Source organism: Entelurus aequoreus, linkage group LG24 (genome assembly GCF_033978785.1).
Source record: "Entelurus aequoreus isolate RoL-2023_Sb linkage group LG24, RoL_Eaeq_v1.1, whole genome shotgun sequence".
NCBI classification, from domain to species: domain Eukaryota; kingdom Metazoa; phylum Chordata; class Actinopteri; order Syngnathiformes; family Syngnathidae; genus Entelurus; species Entelurus aequoreus.
This window is the reverse complement of record NC_084754.1, coordinates 3,682,889-3,704,760: the sequence shown is the minus strand read 5'-3', so window position 1 is coordinate 3,704,760 and position 21,872 is coordinate 3,682,889. Positions and strand designations below refer to the sequence as shown.

The following is a 21,872-nucleotide window of genomic DNA, read 5'->3' as shown; positions in this document are numbered from 1 at the left end:
GCACTTTAGCTACGGAGCTAACGTGATAGCTATTGTGCTTGAATGCAGATAGATACAAAATAAATAAGCCCCTGACTGGAAGGATTGACAGAAGATCAACAATACTACCAAACTCTGGACCTGTAAATACACGGTTAATGCTGTACCGCCTGGCGAAGCCTAGCAATGCTGTTGCTAACGACGCCATTGAAGCTAACTTAGCTACGGGCCCTCGACAGAGCTATGCTAAAAAAATTAGTTCTCCACCTACACCAGCTGTCATCTGCTCATCACCACCCGTGCTCACCTGCGTTCCAGCGATCGACGGCGCGACCAAGGACTTCACCACGATGATCGGTGCGGTCGGCGGCCCGGAGACGGAGGAAGTCAAGGTGAGGACAGCGGCGCGGCGGCGGGCGTTGTAGCTTTCGACGACACCCCGGCCGCCATCAGAGTCGGCAAGAAACATATATTTCCCCAAAGTTACGTACGTGACATGCACATAGCGACACGCACGTACAGGCAAGCGATCAAATGTTTGGAAGCCAAAGCTGTACTCACGGTAGTGCGTCTTGTATCCATCTCAAAGTCCTCCTGGTTGTGTTGCTGCAGCCAGCCGCTAATACACCGATCCCACCTACAGCTTTCTTCTTTGCAGTCTCCATTGTTAATTGAACAAATTGCAAAAGATTCACCAACACGGATGTCCAGAATACTGTGGAATTTTGCGATGAAAACAGAGCTTTTTTGTATTGTGATACAATGTGGCCGAATACTTCCGCTTCAACCATTGACGTCACGTGCATACGTCATCATACATAGACGTTTTCAGCCGGAAGTTTGCCGGGAAATTTAAAATGTCACTTTATAAGTTAACCCGGCCGTATTGGCATGTGTTGCAATGTTGAGATTTCATCATTGATATATAAACTATCAGACTGCGTGGTCGCTAGTAGTGGCTTTCAGTAGGCCTTTAAGTCTCGGGGGCCACATGCGGCCCGTTAAGCTTTTCAATCTGGCCCGCCGGACATTCCCAAATTATTTTTTTAGATCTTTAAGACGGAAAGTGTAGCTGCCATTATGATGTCCGGTGATGTTTTCTAATGACCGTAAGTCTTCAACTATACAAAGTATTTCAATGGTTGGAATCTGCACTTTTGCATGATATACTAGTTACCGTAATTTCCGGACTATAAGCCGCTACTTTTCCCCCTCGTTCTGGTCCCTGCGGCTTATACAAGGGTGCGGCTTATTTACGGCCTGTTCTTCTCAGACACCGACGAAGAGGATTTCGGTGGTTTTAGTACGCAGGAGGAAGACGATGACACAATGATTAAAGACTGACTTTTCATATACGGGTAGGCTGGTTATTTTGATAACGTACAGGCGAGCACTTTGTATTACTTTGCACCGTTGTATTATTTGTACTCTGCACGAATGCTGTTCGCCATGTCAAAGATGTGAAAGTTTGATTGAATGATTGAAAGATTTATTGTTAATAAATGGGACGCTTTGCGTTCCCAAACAGTCATCTCTGTCCCGACAATCCCCTCCGTGGTAGCAGGAACCCCTATATACTACGCTAATTACACATCAAAACCCTGCGGCTTATAGTCGGGTGCGGCTTATATATGGAGCAATCTGTATTTTCCCCTAAATTTAGCTGGTGCGGCTTATAGTCAGGTGCGGCTTATAGTCCGGAAATGACGGTACTATGGTAATCTAGTGAGTTACTATGTTAATCTAATTAGTTACTATGGTAATCTAAGTCACAGCAGCTCAGACGAGGCACCAAGCACAGAGTGTTTCCAGAGCGGCCTGAAATGCGGGTGTCAGGGACAGTTTTTACAATTTTGACAACAAAGTTTTAAAGCTTAGTGATGTATCAGATATATCAGACTGTAGGTGGGTTTTTTTTTACCATTCGCGTTCATATTTGTTGCATTTTTGTTGTGTTTCGCTCGATTGCAAAATATGTGGATGGAGAGGGGGTGTGACATTCATATGTTGTCAATATTCAGTGTTTTATCCTTCATAGTTAATATTGTAAATCCTACATTCTTTACTTTCATGTACATTCTGGGTGTCTCGTTCAGTAAGAAAAATGTAAAATTCCATTCCATTGAAGGCGGTGTGTCATAACGTTTTTAGCATCCAATCAGACATTATTGTGAGGTTTTGTATGAGTGCTCCTAAAAATAGATATACCAGCCCCCAGACACATTTTCTCCTCTAAATTTGGCCCCTCGAGCCAAAATAATTGCCCAGGCCTGCTCTAATACGACTATTTCTTCGCCGGATTTGAGCGTTTTTCGTCATCAAATGAATCCTTTGTCTGCAGGATTTCACGTTATACTCATTTGTCGTCAATTCATTTCTTCAGGAGAGTCTGTGACAGGATTAGCTTAAGCCTATTTGCCCGGGCTGAGCAGAGCCTATCCGTTTAAAATGGACATTTTCTACACTTCAGACCACATGAAAAGTCTGCCACCATGCAGTCCCTAATAAAGATGTTTGTTGTATTGATCAACTGTCCCAGGCGAGTATTGTGTCTGCTTTTTCTAAGGCTTTTTTTTTACACGCCGCTTTGCATATTTCGCCAAAACATTAGCAGATCCCATGAAAGGAAACCGTATGATTTATTGAACGAACATGATTCAATTTGCCACTAAAGCATGTGTGCGTATGTTTGTGTAGTGTGTAGTGTGTGTGTGTGTCTTCTTCAAAAGCTTCTTTATGTCCAGTAAAGAAAAGCGAGACACTTGTGTGGACAAAGTAGAGCAGACAAAGAAGGGGGGTAAAAATGAAAATCAGTGAAGGCTTTGTTCTTCCCTGTGTGCTCCGACCGAGTGCTCTCTGACCACAGCTGAGCTTTTGCATGTTCCCTCCCTGGTTGTCATGGATAACTGGGTAACGTGGAGCTCCCAGTGCGAAGCAGCAGGACCACTGGCCTCTGCAGACCGTGTCCTCCTGTGGAGACACAGAACAGCCTTTAAGATTGACCCCCCCTACCCCTACCCCGACACTCTTGTCTCCGCCCCGCCCTCCTCCTGAAATGAGTGCACACCAGGAAGCCTGTGTTCTTGTATTTCTACCCTTCTTGAGACATCAACAAGGAAAAGTAACTTCCATATGAGGTGAACAAGTTAGGACATAAATCATGGTCCCAATACGGAAAACCATTGCATCTAATAGAGAATGTCTCATTTGCACCCCTGGTGGTGAAATCTATCAAAATTAAGGGTGGTCCTAAAAAGGAGGGATTTTTCAAATTGACTGTGCATCGGTTTTAAAAGTGCTCCCCCTCTGGTCAACATATGAAATAACAAGTGTGTGTAAGAAATTGAAATGCGCTCCCTTTGGCCAAAATTAAATATAAACACATTTGTATATACAGACATACTGTAATAACTTGAAGTAACTAATGAAGATTAAAAAAAAATTAAAAACAAATAAAAACAAACTAAAAGCTTACCTTTTTATATTTGCATAGTATGTACTGTATATATTAATGTTGTAAATACAAAGCTTTATATATCTAGAAAGGGTGGTCCTAAGGAGGTCTCCAGAAGGCAAGAAATACAAGAATATGTGTGTGTCTGTGTGTGTTTCTACCCTTCTAGTGTTATCAAAAAGGAAAAGAGCCTTCCATATGAGGTGAACAAGTTAGGTAGGAAATCATGGTTCCTATACGGAAAACCATTGCATCTAATAGAGAATGTCTCATTTGCACCCCTGGTGGTGAAATCTATCAAAATTAGGGTGGTCCCAATAAGGAGGGATTTTTGAAATTGACTGTGTCGGTTTTAAAAGTGCTCCCCCTCTGGTCAACATATGAAATAACAAGTGTGTGTAAGAAATTGAAATGCGCTCCCTTTGGCCAAAATTAAAAATAAACACATTTGTATATACAGACATACTGTAATAACTTGAAGTAACTAATGAAGGTTAAAAAACAATTACAAACAAATAAAAAAATTAAAACAAACTAAAAGCTTACCTTTTTTTATATTTGCATAGTATGTATATATTAATGTTGTAAATACAAATCTTTATATATCTAGAAAGGGTGGTCCTAAAGAGGTCTCCAAAAGGTAAGACATAGAAGAATGTGTGTGTGTCTGTGTGTGTGTGTTTCTACACTTCTAGAGACATCAACAAGGAAAAGTGCCTTCCATATGAGGTGAACAAGTGATGACATAAATCATGGTCCCAATACGGAAAACCATTGCATCTAATAGAGAATGTCTCATTTGCACCCCTGGTGGTGAAATCTATCAAAATTAGGGTGGTCCCAAAAGGAGGGATTTTTCAAAATTGACTGTGTGTCGGTTTTAACATATGAAATAACAAGTGTGTGTAACATTTTTTGAAGTGCGGCCCTTCTGGCCAACATATGAAATAAGTGTGTGTAAGAAATTGAAATGCGCTCCCTTTGGCCAAAAATAATTAAAAAATAAATACATTTGTGTATAGAAACATACTGTAATAACGAAGTAAATAATGAAGATTAAAAACCAAGTACAAATAAATAAAAAAATAACATACTAAAAGCTTACCTTTTTTATATTTGTATAGTATGTATATATTATTGTTGCAAATACAAAGCTTTATATATCTAGAAAGGGTGGTCCTAAAGAGGTAAGAAAAGAAGAAAAGAAGGTAAGAAATACAAAAATATGTGTGTGTGTTCTTGTATTTCTACCCTTCTTGAGACATCAACAAGGAAAAGTACCTTCCATATGAGGACCGGTGAACAAGTTAGGACATAAATCATGGTCCCAATACGGAAAACCATTGCATCTAATAGATAATGTCTCATTTGCACCCTGGTGGTGAAATCTATCAAAATTAGGGTGGTCCCAAAAAGGAGGGATTTTTCAAAATGACTGTGTGTCGGTGTTAAAAGTGCTCCCCCTCTGGTCAACATATGTAATAACAAGTGTGTGTAAGAAATTGAAATGCATCCCCGTTGACCAAAATTAATAAAAAAAATAAAATATGTATATAGAGACATACTGTAATAACTTGAAGTAAATGATGAAGATTAAAAAACAATTACATACAAAACATTTAAAATAAAAACAATTAAAAGCTTACCTTTTTTATATTTGCATAGCATGTATATTTTATTAATGTTGTAAATAAAAATCTTTATACATCTAGAAAGTGTGGTCCTAAAGAGGTAGGTATTTTTCGGCGGTCTCAGGAAGGTAAGAAATACAAGAATGTGTGTGTGTGAATTGTGTGTGTGTGTTCTTGTATTTCTAGCATTCTTGAGACATCAACAAGGAAAAGTACCTTCCATATGAGGAGGTGTGAACAAGTTAGGACATAAATCATGGTCCCAATACGGAAAACCATTGCATCTAATAGAGAATGTCTCATTTGCACCCCTGGTGGTGAAATCTATCAAAATTAGGGAGGTCCCAAAAAGGAGGGATTTTTCAAATTGACTTTCGGTTTTAAAAGTGCTCCCCCTCTGGTCAACATATGTAATAACAAGTGTGTGTAAGAAATTGAAAGGCGTTCCCTTCGGCCAAAATTAATTAAAAAAAAAAATACATTTGTATATAGGAACGAAGTAAATAATGAAGATTAAAAACCAATTACAAACAAATAAAAAAAAACTAAAAGCTTACCTTTTTTTATATCTACATAGAATGTATATATTATTGTTGTAAATATACATCTTTATAAATCTAGAAAAGGTGGTCCTAAAGAGGTCTCCAGAAGGCAAAAAATACAAGAATGTGTGTGTGTGTGTGTGTGCGTGTGTGTGTGTGTTCTTGTATTGCTGTCCTTCTTGAGACATCAACAAGGAAAAGTGCCTTCCATATGAGGAGGTGTGAACAAGTTAGGACATAAATCATGGTCCCAATACGGAAAACCATTGCATCTAATAGAGAATGTCTCATTTGCACCCCTGGTGGTGAAATCTATCAAAATTAGGGTGGTCCTAAAAAGGAGGGATTTTTCAAATTGACTGTGTGTCGGTTTTAAAAGTGCTCCCCCTCTGGTCAACATATGTAATAACAAGTGTGTGTAAGAAATTGAAAGGCGTTCCCTTCGGCCAAAATTAATTAAAAATAATAATACATTTGTATATAGGAACGAAGTAAATAATGAAGATTAAAAACCAATTACAAACAAATTTAAAAAAAACTAAAAGCTTACCTTTTTTTATATCTACATAGTATGTATATATTATTGTTGTAAATACACATCTTTATATATCTAGAAAAGGTGGTCCTAAAGAGGTCTCCAGAAGGCAAAAAATACAAGAATGTGTGTGTGTGTGTGTTCTTGTATTGCTGTCCTTCTTGAGACAACAAGGAAAAGTACCTTCCATATGAGGAGGTGTGAACAAGTTAGGACATAAATCATGGTCCCAACAAGGAAAACCATTGCATCTAATAGAGAATGTCTCATTTGCACCCCTGGTGGTGAAATCTATCAAAATTAGGGTGGTCCCAAAAAGGAGGGATTTTTCTAATTGACTGTGTGTCAATTAGAAAAATCAATTAGAAAGTGCTCCCCCTCTGGTCAACATATGTAATAACAAGTGTGTGTAAGAAATTGAAATGCATCCCCGTTGACCAAAATTAATTAAAAAAATAAAATATGTATATAGAGACATACTGTAATAACTTGAAGTAAATGATGAAGATTAAAAAACCAATTACATACAAAACATTTAAAATAAAAACAAATAAAAGCTTACCTTTTTTATATTTGCATAGTATGTATATTTTATTAATGTTGTAAATATACATCTTTATATATCTAGAAAGTGTGGTCCTAAAGAGGTCTCCAGAAGGTAAGAAATACAAGAATGTGTGTGTGTGTGTGTGTGTGTGTGTGTGTGTGTGTGTGTGTGTGTGTGTGTGTGTGTGTGTGTGTGTGTGTGTGTGTGCAGCGCTCCCCCAACGCGAGTGCCGCTGGCACGGAGGGGCAAAAGCCCTCTCTCTCGATGGTTGGTTCCCCCCCTCCACCTCCTCTTTCCCTCCACTGGGTTCTGCCGGTCAACACAAAGTGTGTGCAAAAAGGACGGCCACGTTACAAGCTCCTTAAGGGTCAAGGACAGGCCCCGGCCTGAATGGCTTCTAAGAGTTGCATTGTTCAATCACATAGCTCGCGATTACACCCTCTGCCATCTCTGCGCCCATTCCACTCCCTCGTACACGGAACCAGAAATACACGGAGTGGGAACTGATATAAAGGATATGAGGGGAGATGTGAACTTCAAACTTATCAATAGAAAAGCAGACGTGCCAACGTGAACGCAGTTTTCCGACTTTTGACCCTTTGATACGCTTTCCTGCCCAACTGGGCCTTCATGTACGCACAAAAACCTGCCGTCCACCCTTTTCCACGGCAAAGTCGAGATGCATCAGGACTGACGTTGACGTGGAAATGTGCGCCGCCTCACACCAACATTATAGCTACAGACCAAAAGTTTGTACACACCTTCTCATTTCACTGCTTTTTCTTTATTTTCATGACTATTTACCTTGTAGATTGTCACTGAAGGCATCAAAACTATGACGCCTGTGAAGTGAAAATAATTTCCGGTGACTACCTCTTGAAGCTCATGGAGAGAATGCCGAGTGTGCGCAAAGTAGTAATCAGAGCAAAGGGTGGCTATTTTGAAGAAACTAGAATATAAAACATGTTTTCAGTTATTTCACCTTTTTTTGTTAAGTACATAACTCCACATGTGTTCATTCATAGTTTTGATGCCTTCAGTGACAATCTACAATGTAAATAGTCATGAAAATAAAGAAAACGCATTGAAGAGAAGAAGGTGTGTTTAAACTTTTGGCCTGTACTGTACATTTCTACAGGCTGTGGATATTTTGACGGAACATTTTATTTTGACGGATATTTTAACAGAGGTGGTCGTTCGGGCTTTTCCAACATTTGATGGTTGTTTAGATTTCAACAATGTACACAAAATTCACTTTTTGCCCAATGCATTTAATGATTCATCAATATTTGGGAGGATGTCAAGGGGTGTCACACTCATTTTTAGCCCAGGGGCCGAATGGAGGAAAGTCTATTCCCACATGGGCCGGACTTGTAAATTATTTTATTTTTATTTTTTTTTCATTCAGATTTTTAGCCCAGTCTGAATGAACTAATGAACACATTATGATGCAAGTTACACTAATTATATTTACAAAACCACTAATGTTGTCAGGTTGTGTAAATGGTAAATAAAAACAGAATACAATGATTTGCAAACCCTTTTCAACTTATATTCAATTGAATAGACTGCAAAGACAAGATACTTAACGTTTCTAACTGGAAAATGTGGCAACAAGTGGCAAAGTTGAGGAATACTCATCAAACACTTATTTGGAACATCCCACAGGTGAACAGGCTAATTGGGAACAGGTGGGCGCCATGATTGGGTATAAAAGCAGCTTCCATGAAATGCTCAGTCATTCACAAACAAGGACGGGGCGAGGGTCACCACTTTGTCAACAAATGCCTGAGCAAATTGTTTAAGAACAACATTTCTCAACCAGCTACTGCAAGGAATTTAGGGATTTCACCATCTACGCTCCGTAATATCATCAAAAGGTTCCGAAAATCTGGAGAAATCACTGCACGTCGGCGGAAATGCCCGTGACCTTCGATGCCTCAGGCGGTACTGCACCAAAAAGCGACATCAGTGTGTAAAGGATATCACCACATGGGCTCAGGAACACTTCAGAGAACCACTGTCAGTAACTACAGTTGGTCGCCACATCTGTAAGTGCAAGTTAAAACTCCTCTATGCAAAGCCAAAGCCATTTATCAACAACACCCAGAAACGCCGCCCGAGCTCATCTAAGATGGACTAATGCAAAGTGTAAAAGTGTTCTGTGGTCTGACGAGTCCATGTTTCAAATTGTTTTTGGAAACTGTGGATGTTGTGTCCTTCGGACCAAAGAGGAGAAGAACCATCCGGACTGTTCTGATCGAACATTAAATATATTGTCTTTGCAGTCTATTCAATTGAATATAAGTTGTAAAGGATTTGCAAATCATTGTATTCTGTTTTTATATACGAGTTACACAGCGTGCCAACTTCACTGCTTTTGGGTTTTCTATATGTCAACAGGAAATGTACAACTCATATGTGACGCACAAATGCAGAGAAGCAACATTGTAGCGATGGTTTCACGCACGATTCTGACATTCTAAGTCAGTGGTTCTTAATAGGGATGTCCGATAATGGCTTTTTGCCGATATCCGATATTCCGATATTGTCCAACTCTTTAATTACCGATACCGATATCAACCGATACCGATATCAACCGATATATACAGTCGTGGAATTAACACATTATTATGCCTAATTTGGACAACCAGGTATGGTGAAGATAAGGTACTTTTAAAAAAAAATTATAAAATAAAATAAGATAAATAAATTAAAAACATTTTCTTGAATAAAAAAGAAAGTACAACAATATAAAAACAGTTACATAGAAACTAGTAATTAATGAAAATGAGTAACATTAACTGTTAAAGGTTAGTACTATTAGTGGACCAGCAGCACGCACAATCATGTGTGCTTACGGACTGTATCCCTTGCAGACTGTATTGATATATATTGATATATAATGTAGGAACTAGGGATGTCCGATAATGGCTTTTTGCCGATATCTGATATGCCGATATTGTCCAACTCTTTAAGTACCGATACCGATATCAACCGATACTGATATATACAGTCGTGGAATTAACACATTATTATGCCTAATTTGGACAGCCAGGTATGGTGAAGATAAGGTCATTTTTTAATATTAATAAAATAAAATAAGATAAATAAATTAAAAACATTTTCTTGAATAAAAAAGAAAGTAAAACAATATAAAAACAGTTACATAGAAACTAGTAATGAATGAAAATGAGTAAAATTAACTGTTAAAGGTTAGTACTATTAGTGGAGCAGCAGCACGCACAATCATGTGTGCTTACGGACTGTATCCCTTGCAGACTGTATTGATATATATTGATATATAATGTAGGAAGCAGAATATTAATAACAGAAAGAAACAACCCTTTTGTGTGAATGAGTGTAAATGGGGGAGGGAGGTTTTTTGGGTTGGTGCACTAATTGTAAGTGTATCTTGTGTTTTTGATGTGGATTTAATAAAAAAAAAAAAACGATACTGATAATAAAAAAAACGATACCGATAATTTCCGATATTACATTTTAACGCATTTATCGGCCGACCGATATTATCGGACATCTCTAGTAGGAACCAGAATATTAATAACAGAAAGAAACAACCCTTTTGTGTGAATGAGTGTAAATGGGGGAGGGAGGTTTTTTGGGTTGGTGCACTAATTGTAAGTGTATCTTGTGTTTTTTATGTTGATTTAATTAAAAAAAACAAAACGATACAGATAATTTAAAAAACGATACCGATAATTTCCGATATTACATTTTAACGCATTTATCGGCCGATAATATCGGCAGGCCGATATTATCGGACATCCCTAGTTCTTAACCTTGTTGGAGGTACCGAACCCCAGCAGTTTCATATGCGCCTTCACCGAACCCTTCTTTAGTGAAAAATAAAATGTGTTTTTTTTTTCAAATTCAAGACAAAGTCATATGTTTTTGGTAACACTTTAGTATGGGGAACATATTCTAAGTAACAAAGACTTCATTTAGAGTTTTTTGGACACTAGGGGATCATATTCTAAGTAACAAAGACTTCATTTAGAGTTATTTGGTTAGGGTTAGAGGGTTAGGGTTATAATAAGGCCATGCCGAATAAGGCATTAATAAGTACTTAATAATGACTAGTTAAGAGCCAATATGTTACTAATTTGCATGTTAATAAGCAACTAATTAATGGTGAATATGTTCCCCATACTAAAGTGTTACCATGTTTTTTTACTGGTGCACAAAATGACCCGTGCATGAACATCACCTTGTTCAAACAACAAAACCAACACAGTGCATAAACTCACAACAAATGACACACCTGCAAATCAGTGTGACTTCTGCGGTTGCCGTATCCGTAATACGCCGATAGGGAGAAGTTTTATTTACACGATGAGTCGGGTGTGTCTTGACCTCCGCCGAACCCCTGAGCCCGACTCACCGAACCCCTAGGGTTCCATCGAACCCAGGTTAAGAACCACTGTTCTAAGTGAAGCATGGTTGGGAACAGACTACAAGCTGGCATAGTGTGTGATGGGTGTTTATTGATGTAATTGTCCTAATATTAACGTGATGCATGTGTGCCCTCAAATGGTATATCCCGTCTTTGCAGCATCATTACAAGTCAGTGGTTAAAGGTAGTGACTTCCTTGTATATTCTGGATAAACTTAATTTAAGATGGTTCAAACAAGCCCCTGATTGTGTCTGTGTGCAAAGTACACTCATGGTAAAAGTCAGTGTGGAAAGTGTGGAATACTAAACCACACCTTTTCCCCGGTTAACGCACTGCTGCACTAACTTGCTACAATAGTGGAACGGAGTACAGTTTTACACTCCAGCAAGAAACACCTTCAGCTCTCCTTATCTTTGTGCTTTCTGACTAATTAAAATGTACATATTTAAACGGTGGCGTGGACATGTGTGCTCAATTCCACGTTGATGTACAAAAGAAATGTTTGGATTAATGCGAGTGCACACTTTAATACACATTCATTTTTTGTGCATACAGTTTATGGATTTGAGTGTACACCATTTTTTTTTGTAGGAAATCCATGCATGTCTTAATACATGAGGCCCCTGGTGTTTGCTTGTTCTACTCCGATGGATAAAATTATACTTTATTTCTGCTAAACTTTTCTATTCAGCCTGTGTTCGGTTTAGCAGCATCAGATTTACGACTGCATCTCGAAAAACAATCGTATTATTTCAGTTTATATTGTAGCCAAACCTTTTAACTAAAGATATCATGTCTAAAAACATTAGTTTTTAAATTATTTTTTCCCCTTTTTGTGTGTTTTGTTCACTTTTTCAATTAAAGCTGAAGTAGCATATAGTTTTGAATTAAATTCACTACAGTAGGAGAAAGCGAATACTTTTCTTTTCCCCTTGAACTTATTTTATTTCGGATCTATTTTTTTTTTTAATATATAAACTTTGGACATTATCTGGAACATAAACAGGTGACTATTAAACATATAATCTTTTTGGTTCGTACCTGATTATTTATAGTAAATACATATCTTTACATAACTTGTAAAATATGAATTATACATTGTTTCTTCATATCTAAATATATCAATAATAATGCATTACATTTATATAGTGCTTTTCTAGACCACAAAGTAGGAATAATTTATAATTAAATGTAATATTTTCATAACAAGAGCATAAAAAAACTGTTTCTGACTTTCTAAATATGTTTTATGTCCACAGAGTAGGAATTATTTATCATTAAATGTAATATTTCTATAAGAGCATGAAAAAAAAAAACATTTCCAACTTTCTAAATGTTTTATTTCCACAAAGTAGGAATTATTTATAATGAAATGTAATATTTTCATAAAAAGAGCATAAAAAAACATGTTTCCGACTTTCTAAATATGTTTTATTTCCACCAAGTAGGAATTATTTGATTAAATGTAATATTTTCATAACAAGAGCATAAAAAACATGTTTCCGACTTTCTAAACAAATATTTTATTTCCACAAAGTAGGAATTATTTGATTAAATGTAATATTTTCATAACAAAAGCATTTTAAAAAAGTTTGACTTTTTAAATACGTTTTATTTCCACAAAGTAGGAATTATTTCTAATTAAATGTAATATTTTCATAACAAGAGTATAAAAAACCTGGTTCCGACTTTCTAAATATGTTTTATTTCCACAGAGTAGGAATTATTTATCATTAAAAGTAATATTTCTATAAGAGCATGAAAAGAAAAACATTTCCAACTTTCTAAATGTTTTATTTCCACAAAGTAGGAATTATTTATAATGAAATGTAATATTTTCATAACAAGAGCATAAAAAAACATGTTTCCGACTTTCTAAATATGTTTTATTTCCACAAAGTAGGAATTATTTATAATTAAATATAACATTTTCATAACAAGAGTATAAAAAACCTGGTTCCGACTTTCTAAATATATTTTATTTCCACAGAGTAGGAATTATTTATCATTAAATGTAATATTTCTATAAGAGCATGAAAAAAAAAACATTTCCAACTTTCTAAATATGTTTTATTTCCACAAAGTAGGAATTATTTGATTAAATGTAATATTTTCATAACAAGAGCATAAAAAACATGTTTCCGATTTTCTAAATATATTTTATTTCAACAAAGTAGGAATTATTCATCATTAATTGTAATATTTCCGTAAGTGCATGAACATTTTTTTCCCCGACATTCTAAATATGTTTTATTTTCACAAAGTAGAAATTATTTATAATTAAATGTAATATTTTCATAAGAGCATAAAAAAACATGTTTCCGATTTTCTAAATATGTTTTATTTCCACAAAGTAGGAATTATTTATAATTAAATGTAATATTTTCATAACAAGAGCATAAAAAAACCTGGTCCCGACTTTCTAAATGTGTTTTATTTCCACAAAGTAGGAATTATTCATAATAAATGTGATATTTTCATAATAAGAGCATAAAAAAACTGTTTACGACTTTCTAAATGTTTTATTTCCATAAAGTAGGAATTATTTATAATTAAATGTGATATTTTCATAACAAAAGCATAAAAAAACTGTTTACGACTTTCTAAATGTTTTATTTCCATTAAGTAGGAATTATTTATAATTAAATGTAATATTTTCATAACAAGAGCATAAAAAAAACTGTTTCCAACTTTCTAAATATGTTTTATTCCCACAAAGTAGGAATTATTTATAATAAATGTGATATTTTCATAACAAGAACATAAAAAAACTGTTTACGACTTTCTAAATGTTTTATTTCCATAAAGTAGGAATTATTTCTAATTAAATGTAATATTTTCATAACAAGAGCATAAAAAAACATGTTTCCAACTTTCTAAATATGTTTTGTTTCCACAAAGTAGGAATTGTACTAAGTCCCCAACAACGCAGTTATCTCTGACAATTATATTGAATTATTTTTAAGCTTTTAGTGTCCAGAACCAGTTGTATAACAACATTAAAGTACAAAACTAAGTAGTTTTACAATATTATTTGTACAAAATCAATAATATATCTAAATACAAAAAAAAGTAAACTGCATTCTTACCAATAGCAATCTTTCAAAAATACAGTAAATTGAAAGAAAGAAAAAAAAAAACTACAGTTGTTTCCCAGTCCTTATTAAAACTTTGATATATCCAAATGTACCGGTAGGTTAAAATGATTAATTTTATGAAAAAGGTGTGAGATTGACCCTGAACAATGTGATAACAACAGATCGTTATTAGCAGGTGAAAGCTGTACAATTAACTCTATGCTGCCCTCTACAGGTTACAAGTGGAGCTTGCAGACATGCAGTCTATCCTATCAGGGCTAAGTTTTCCTAGTCAATATTTAATAGCATGTAATAATAATGTAAGAATATAGAATGTGTAGATATTTCAACACACACACTTGAAGGGACTTCTTGCCTATTGGAAATCATTTGGTATTGATTTGTGGTTGGCTCCGCCCACACTTATTAGCAGAATTGTGTGAACGCTCCAAAGCATTCATATGGTTTTCTACACCAAAATTCATCTATTTATTAAACTTCTTCTTTTGCCGCGCTCTACCTTCCACATTTTCCAACCCATTCAAACCGTTCCAGCTTCAAACTGTTCAGCCTATTCGGGAATCGTGGGCTTTCCATTGACAATTTTAAAAAATTCCCAGATTTCCGGGACATTTTTCCCCATTCAAAATGAACTGGCCATTTTTCAAACTTCCTCCATTACCACATTTTTTAACCGATTCAAATCATTCCACCTTCAACTCATCCTGGAAATAAATAAAAAAACGTTCAACAAATTTCCAGGAATTCCTGTTTTTTTCTAACCTTATTTTCAATCCTTTCAGCGCGACTACTTCTTTCACATTTTCCAACCCATTCCACTGTCTAAACATTCCTCTTAATCAGGACAAAAAAACTAATTGGTTTAAGAACTTGAAAATTCCCTAACACTGTGTTTCTATTAAAGAACTGTTGCCCGATTTAAACAATTCCAAGACCAACCAATTCAACTCATTCATGCTCCTAATCTTTTTTTTTTTTTTTTTTTTATCCCGCTTTTCCTAAAATTCCCAGGAAGTTCCCATTGTAATGAATGGGACATTTTTCCAAGTTGCACAATTCCCACATTTTTCAGCCTATTCAAACCATTCCAACATCAACACATTCCACTCATCCTGGACATCATTGGCGTTGTTAGGCCTATTTTAGGGGGGCTCAAGCCCCCTAAAATGTTCTTAAGCCCCCCCTAAATAATTTGGTGTTAAAAAAAAAAAAAAAAAACTTTTTTTTTTTTACAAATACATGCCGACATATTCGTTATAAAGTGGCCCGAATATGAGTTTAAATAAATAATCATATAACCTGTCATTATTCACTCAGTTTCCCCTCACTTCATAATGTAAGGTAGAGAGCCCCTTTAGTGCGTCGGTATCCAATCCATTCCACTTGTTCATATAGAAAATGCCCACATCACTCAAAATCCAGTCCGCATTTTCTCTGCGACCTTGCTTGCGGTCCTGCAGGTGTACGAAGCACATTAGCACACAGCACTGCAGAACAAGAACCTTGTGTCTGCAATTGTAAATATTTTAGTTTTTAAGTGTTGTGTTTCTTGAAGAATCTATATAAAGTAATATACATTAGCCTATTGTTAAAATAATGAAAACATAATTAAATATATTTGTTTTATTGTATTGTTACATTAATAGCTGTTGTATTATTATAGGATGGCTTGTTAAACATTTCATAGGATTTTCAGAGGGTGGAAAAACCAAGACATTTAATATAAAATGTAAAATGAATAAATACATAAAAAGAAAAAGAAAAAAAATGGTTAAAAGCCATCATCCCGGGGAGCATTTAATTTCGTCCCGTGCATTTTTTTTACCGTCCCCGGGACGACGGGACTGCGTTAATCTCAAGCCCTGGAAGTTCCATTTTATTGTTTGCATTATTTGTTTCAGCATTGCACTTTGAAGATGGTCCCTCAGCTCTTTGACAGCTTTGGCTCTTTTTCAGATCAGCAGACTATATATATAACGTATATATAAACGTTTCTCATTTCTATTCATACTTCCATATATATTTAATTTCCTTAACGGCTTGCCATAATATATATATATATATATATATATATATATATATATATATATATATATATATATATATATATATATATATATATACATACATATATACATATATACAAGCCAAATTATCCCGATCCAGATATTACTTTAATTCAAGTAATTAAGTAATATTTCCAGGGCTTGAATTTACAACCATTTTAGACACATATGTGCCCAAAATGTAATCTGTGCAACTTCAAAATATTTGGGAACAAACAATTATTGTATTGTGAGCGAAAGTGGTGGCATTAGCCTCTATGTTGTGAATGAATAACATAGAGCAGGGGTCACCAACCTTTTTGAAACCAAGAGCTACTTCTTGGGTACTGATTAATGCGAAGGGCTACCAGTTTGATACACACTTAAATAAATTGCCAGAAATAGCCAATTTGCTCAATTTACCTTTAACTCTATGTTGTTATTAATAATTAATGATATTTACACTTAATTGAACGGTTTAAAAGAGGAGAAAACACGAAAAAAAATGACAATTAATTTTTGAAACATAGTTTATCTTCAATTTCGACTCTTTAAAACTCAAAATTCAACCGAAAAAAAGAAGAGAAAAACTAGCTAATTCGAATCTTTTTGAAAAAATTTAAAAAAGAATTTATGGAACATCATTAGTAATTTTTCCTGATTAAGATTAATTTTAGAATTTTGATGACATGTTTTAAATAGGTTAAAATCCAATCTACACTTTGTTAGAATATATAACAAATTGGACCAAGCTATATTTCTAACAAAGACAAATCATTATTTCTTCTAGATTTTCCAGAACAACAATTTTAAAAGAAATTCAAAAGACTTTGAAATAAGATTTAAATTTGATTCTACAGATTTTCTAGATTTGCCAGAATATTCTTATTTTATTTGAATCATAATAAGTTTGAAGAAATATTTCACAAATATTCGTCGAAAAAACAGAAGCTAAAATGAAGAATTAAATTAAAATGTATTTATTATTCTTTACAATGAAACAAATAAATTTACTTGAACATTGATTTAAATTGTCAGGAAAGAAGAGGAAGGAATTTAAAAGTTAAAAAGGTGTATGTGTTTAAAAATCCTAAAATCATTTTTAAGGTTGTATTTTTTCTCTAAAATTGTCTTTCTGAAAGTAATAAGAAGCAAAGTAAAAAAATGAATAAATGTATTTAAACAAGTGAAGACCAAGTCTTTAAAATATTTTCTTGGATTTTCAAATTCTATTTGAGTTTTGTCTCTCTTAGAATTAAAAATGTCGAGCAAAGCGAGACCAGCTTGCTAGTAAATAAATAAAATGTAAAAAATAGAGGCAGCTCACTGGTAAGTGCTGCTATTTGAGCTATTTTTAGAACAGGCCAGCGGGCTACTCATCTGGTCCTTACGGGCTACCTGGTGCCCGCGGGCACCGCGTTGGTGATCCCTGACATAGAGGCTAATGCCATGACTTTCATTGTGTTTCAGTGTATCTTGAAGGATCATGCAAGTCATAGTTTCTTGTTGATGCTGTAAACAAAATGTCACTGTGTTAACCCATGTTTGTTGTGGTACTGAACACACATTGAAACTAAACCGACTGAAATAATAATAATAACAAAGAATAATTTCTAAGTCTTTGTTAGCCGTTTGTGAAGTTGTGTGCTCGTGCGCTACGTTCGCTCGCATCCTGCATCTCCTGGGGGCTAAGCCCCCCCTGTCCTTAAAAGCTAGTGACGCCCCTGCTGGACATTCAAACTAACACTTTCCCAAGTTCCAAACCAAATTGAGGTTTTCCTGGAAATTCAAACTCTTCAACATTCAAACCATTCAAACTATTCTTACATTTGTCAGCATTTCAGTTCAACTTCAGCATTGGAGCATGCAGGAATGGCCTCATCTCGTAAGATGTGCTGGAATGTTTTGTTAAGGACGATGCCAAGTAGGCACCAGGCCAGCCTCATTCTTGCAGTAACGAAACCAACCAGCTGCCTGCACAGAACATGGCGGTCGGTCTGACTGCTAACGAGGCAACAAACGATCCTGCCAAGAACTTAGTCAGGTGTTCTGTCAGGTAGGCAGCCAATCAAAGAGGCTCCATGTTTCATCGCTTCCGAGGCCTCGTACTGTTGACTGACAACATGAGGCTGAGTGCACTACACCACATAGATAGGTTTCTATTCTCACCTCTACTTCCTCTCTGCATACTGTACATGTTGGCATAGGAGAACATTAGAGGTATCCAAACGTTTTACATTGACGTTCCCATGCAGAAATATGGCAGAATGTTTTGGTATTCACCTTCATTTTGGTTAGGCAGAACAGAACTGCAATGTGGTGGTGAGTTGTAGTTCTATATTAGGGATCGAATGATTTGCCATTTTGACATACCGGTAGTTATTTGAATGACTCTTACCATAATATGTTACGTTAACATACCAGGCACCTTCTCAGTTGGTTATTTATGCCTCATATAACGTACACTTATTCAGCCTGTTGTTCACTATTCTTTATTTATTTTATATTGCCTTTTAAATGTCTATTCTTGGTGTTGGGTTTTTATCAAATAAATGTCCCCAAAAAATGCGACTTATATATGTTTTTTTCCTTCTTTATTATGCATTTTCGGCCGGTGCGACTTATACTCCGGAGCGACTTATACTCCGAAAAATACGGTATATCGATTTCAGCCTTTTTTATTTATCTTTTTAAAAAAAAATAATATTTGTGTGTGTGTGGATATATATATATATATATATGTGTATGTATATATAAATATGTGTGTGTGTGTGTGTATATATATATATGTGTATGTATATATGTGTGTGTGTGTATATATATATATATATATATATGTGTGTGTGTATATATTAGGGCTGCAACTAACGATTAATTTGATAATCGATTAATCTGTCGATTATTACTTCGATTAATCGATTAATAATCAGATAAGAGACCAACTACATTTCTATCCTATCCAGTATTTTATTGGGGGAAAAAACAGCATACTGGCACCATACTTATTTTGATTATTGTTTCTCAGCTGTTTGTAAATGTTGCAGTTTATAAATAAAGGTTTAGTAAAAAAGAATAAAAAAATAAAAATGGTTTTAATTAAAAAACAAAACAAAACAAAACCTCTGCGCATGCGCATAGCATAGATCCAACGAATCGATGACTAAATTAATCGGCAACTATTTTAATAATCGATTTTAATCGATTAGTTGTTGCAGCCCTAGTATATATATATATGTGTGTATATATGTATATATATCAATGTATGTATATATATACACACACACACTCGATCAAATGACTTAACATCCAATTGAATTACTAACAGATTAAAAGGGTTTAAAATAATATAATTAAAATATTTTACATTTTCCTTTAATGTACAGTGGGTACGGACAATTTTCAGATTCCTTTATATGTTTCACTCTTTGTTTCCTTGCAGCAATTTGCTAAAATTACTTCTTTTTTTCAATTTTATTTCCCTCGTTAATGTTCACTCAGCACCCCATCTTGACAGAAAACCCCAGAAATGTATTAAAAATTAAAACTGAAATATCACGAGTACTCAGTCGTCATTCATTCCGCACTCCATGCAGCTTTATAATCACTCGCCATACAGCAATAGACGATATCTGTCTATTACCTGACACCTTAGCTACTTCTCTTTGTTTTTAATGTCTATTTTCTGCTGGATTTACCCTCTATTTTATGCTGCTGCTGTCACATATACTGTAATATTGTACATGGTAATTCTTATATATTGTGTATATGATATAGACATAATATATCAGTATATACAGTATAATATACTGTACATATATTATGTAAATATTACGTATATATGTTATATTTTATATCGCTATATTTAGTCTATTTATACCTGCATTGTGCTTTCCATCGTTGTAACTGAGCTACTGTGTGGAACAATTTCCCTTGTGGATCATTAAAGTTTGTCTAAGTGAGTAGAAGCTAATACAGAATGATGCAACAAGTTTTTCACACCTGGATTTGGGGATCCTCTCCAGTTCCGTCAGGTTGCATGGCGAACGTTGGCGGACAGCCGTTTTCAGGTCTCTCCAGAGATGCTCAATTGGGTTTAGGTCAGGGCTCTGGCTGAGCCAGTCAAAAAAACGGAAGCCACTGTTATTTTAGCGGAGTTGGATTCATCGACTGATCAGCTGCTTCCTTCAAACTTTATCCTACATCATAAACCATGCCTCTCACCTGGATGATAGAAAAAACGAAGACATATGAAGACAAGTTTGTACACTTTGACAGCCAACTTAGACACGGAAATAGCGAGAACGACGCCCATGTTATGTTTGTTGGGTCTCATGTTACCACAGTAACGGTGGTTAATAACAGGAATCATTTAAACCAAGTGAATATCAAAGTGTACACCACCAAGTGGCAGACACCCTCCCCAACAGTCAAACATGTTGATAATTAGAGCCTTGTTATCAAAAGGTGTCATCACAACAATTAACACCCTGATGTGTGTGTTGCTGCTGATCTGAGGAGCAGCGCCTGCTGTGGTGTTGGTGTGACTTCATGCTGGACTACAAGACATGCGTTGGTGCGCACACACAACCAGCAAGAGATTGGGAGACATGGAGAGGCAGTAATTGGAACAGTAAAATCCCCTCCTCCCCCCCAAAAAAAATCATTTCTTTGGGTCAAACGCGACAACACGCATGTAGAAACATGTTTTTAAGATAAATTGTTTCAATAACTGTTGATCCATTTTGGGATACTGACTTGGATTTTCCCCCCCGGATAGGAAATACAATTCCAAAAACTGCTCCCAGAATTAACCCCGTATTAGGTGAACAGTGCAGATGGTTGTTGAAGTCAGTGATTCTCGATGTCGTACTGTTCTGTTCTTATGTGGAAACACAATGGGCCCCATTCAGCAATAAGTTCCTAACTTTTCCTCTTCCTAAGTGATTTCCTAAGAGTCCAATCAAATTCATGACGTGTTCTTAAATGGCCAAATTGTTCCCACCTGCTGTTCTTAAGTTGCTAAATGCCAAATGGTTAGCGCGTGCGTGTCTATCATCATTTGCATATAAACACGCCCTTATTTCCCCAATATGCATATGTAAACACCCTTAATTCCCCATATAAGGGCACAATTACGGCGGAAAAGCAGAACATCAAACACACGGAGAAAACACAAACCGATTACAGAAGAGAAATTCGTATTATCCCGCGGGGGAAATACATAATGTCAAAATGTAAGTTTAAGAAAGGGGGGACTGCTGAGGTAGCCTAAAGCATTCAAATAAATATTCGTCACTTCGGGCAAATAGATCTACATGGTCGTGAAATATGCGGTCCGATCTGCGGCATCTTGCAGGAGCAGTAAAAATATTGCCATTATGCTCTCTCTCTGTGTGTATATGTATCTCTCTCTCTCATATATATATATATATATATATATATATATATATATATATATATATATATATATATATACACACATATATATATGTATATATATAAATATATATACACATATATAAATATATATATATACACATTATATATATATATATATATACATATATATATGTATATATAATATATATACATACATACATACATACACACTCACATATATATATAT

General features: G+C 35.3%; 1 long non-coding RNA gene across 1 annotated transcript; it reads right to left on the bottom strand.

The window, feature by feature from the left end:
* Positions 1-2,245: 2,245 nt before the first annotated feature.
* LOC133641637 (uncharacterized) lies at positions 2,246-21,063 on the bottom strand. The gene is made up of 2 exons (XR_009824311.1): positions 20,246-21,063; positions 2,246-2,949 (listed from the first exon to the last, which is right to left on the bottom strand). It is a non-coding gene; the product is annotated as an uncharacterized LOC133641637 (long non-coding RNA).
* Between the last annotated feature and the right edge of the window lie 809 nt (positions 21,064-21,872).